The sequence below is a fragment of the Gavialis gangeticus genome, unplaced genomic scaffold (genome assembly GCF_001723915.1).
Source record: "Gavialis gangeticus isolate Ggan-Ray unplaced genomic scaffold, GavGan_comp1, whole genome shotgun sequence".
Taxonomy (NCBI): domain Eukaryota; kingdom Metazoa; phylum Chordata; order Crocodylia; family Gavialidae; genus Gavialis; species Gavialis gangeticus.
This window is the reverse complement of record NW_017729033.1, coordinates 88904856-88907253: the sequence shown is the minus strand read 5'-3', so window position 1 is coordinate 88907253 and position 2398 is coordinate 88904856. Positions and strand designations below refer to the sequence as shown.

At 35.9% G+C, this 2398-nt stretch overlaps 1 protein-coding gene across 1 annotated transcript in view; it reads left to right on the top strand.

Moving 5' to 3' along the window:
- RAP1GDS1 (Rap1 GTPase-GDP dissociation stimulator 1) overlaps positions 1–2398 on the top strand; it is a 161969-nt gene that overhangs the window by 83749 nt on the left and 75822 nt on the right. The gene's annotated exons all lie outside the window — the stretch shown is intronic.

Here is a 2398-nt window from a genome sequence, read left to right as displayed (position 1 = left end):
CTCAGATAACTGGGATTTTTACATAACTGACACCTAGCATTCCCCACTCATACTGGAGAAGAGAGATTTTATTGTAATATTTTGAAAATTTAGCTTCATTTTTCCCACATTTAAATATTTTGATAACTATGGGAAAGGCAAATCCCCTTAGTTTAATAATATTTTTTGTGGTTAGATATTCTTGTGTCCTGGTCTCCACTTTGATATGTGTGCATCATTCCTCTTAGTATTTTCAGTTCTAACCTGCACATGTTAAGAAGAGAATATACTTCTGAATGAATTATTATTCCATAATAAATTCAGTGAAGGAGAATCGTGGAGAAAATATTTATATTCTGTTGGTTATTCGTATAGAATAATTAGAAAGCCCTGAATGTTGTAAACATGTAGGTCTCGGTGTCGTGTTTCATGTTTGCTAAATGTTTTGGAGTTCTGAACATTGTCTGTGCAATAGATTGTGTTAGTATCTTTCTTCATTACATTTTAATTCTCATTCTAGTTTGAAAATGTAAATTTTTAAGTTGCTATACATTGCTTTGTCTGTGACCTCAGGGATGTTAATCAGATTTGCCATGGTGGTATTTGCATTTTCAGACATCTGCTGCTTGAAGATGATAACATTTCATCCCTTTGTTTAGAGATTTCCTACAGGCATGACTGATCAGCGGAACCTGCTTTCCAGTGGAAACTTCAACAAGAAACTGTTGAGCTTTCTTTAGTGTCATTTATTAAATTTTATTTCAGGATCAAAAGTATATAAAAGCTCACTCCCTGGTGATACCCAGTTGGCTTATTGCATATGAATAAAAAATAGATAAAACTATATGTCACTATTATTCCCCCTGTGTTTCTGCTTGAACAGTAATTATGATACACCAAAAGAGTGTCTATAAGAGGCCATCAAGTACTGTAGAACTACATTTTACAAATTACACTGTCTGCAGAATTTATTCAGTATGCTGAGTCATTATTATCTGATTTGGTAGCATTTCTGTGGAGCAAAAAGCACTGGTAAACTCTATAATAGGCAGTCATGTATTCTGTATAGTAAATATTGCTGCATTCCTTTAGCTCGACTATAACATTTTCCTACATTATTAGGGGCAGTAATGAATAAGGTATAATAAAATGTCAGATAAATCAAGTTTAGCATATCTGATTAAATTGGAGTAAGTTACTGCAGTGATTATACATTATATCCATCCTGCCATGCCTTATATTTGATTTAACTTTTAAGGGTTATGTGTTTAGGTAAACAAGTAGGATAATTTAAGCATGAGTACCTTTGTCTTGTTCCTTACTATAAACATTTAATTATAGTTATTTTCCCTTATGGTTTTTATAATTAAATTGTAAGGAGGTGAGTTTTAAGGTTAATGAGAGCAGAATATGTAGTCTAATATTTTTTCAGTCTATCATATACATAGACAATATTTTTTCCTTTTATTCAAAACAAAAACACCTGTTCCCTTTATGAAGTAATCAGTTTTAGAAATCCATAGCACCTTATTTACTCTGCTTCAAAATCTAAAAGAATTTTACCTATGGTTTTCCATTTCTAATTTCTATAGCACTATGCAGTATTGTTTTTTCATCATCTGTTGAATTTTCATAATTTTCTCCATCTAATTCCTTGGAACAACAGCTGAACTCCAAACAACTGCGAGTTCAGAATCTGCTCACTACTATGCATGTCATCCCAAATGAATACTGCATAGATCCTTTATGTGAAACCAGGTCCCTCTCTGCAGGTTCAGGCCAGAACAGAGATCTGCCCAAGATTGAAACCAATGAACACTTTGTATCCTTGCAAGTGTATAATTTCCACACAGAAATGCTCTTTAGCTGCAGCTTTCATGCAAGGAAATCACTTAGGGTCCCTTGTGTGTTAGAGGGAAAGCAGTTGTGCGATACTGTAAGGAGATTTTTTCTAATTTAAAATGAATTGTTTGTTAAACACAGTTTATGAAAATCCTGGGCCAAAAGGCCATACAGTATGGCCCTGCTTTTCCCCAGATCTTTCCTCCTCTGTCCAGTGCTGGTCCCTCCATAGCTGACAGATCCCAGGCAGGACTATTTCTACAGAAGTCAGCAGTGGAAATCCTCTGTGGAGAAGTTAATTCAACTTTGGGTCCCAGTGCTGAAAGAAGTATATGCCCCTCCATAGTTGGAGAGTGGGACATATGCAGGAGGCCTTGTATGGGGTGCTTTGAACTCTTTTGGAAGCTTGAAGTTGAATCATTCCTTTTTACAGTTTCATAGTTTCTAGGGTTGGAAGGGACCTGAGCAGATCATTGAGTCTGACCCCCTGCCATGGCAGGAAAGTACTGGGGTCAAACGACCCCAGCAAGGTGTTCATCTAACATCCTCTTAAAAACCCCCAGGGTAGGAGCCTGCA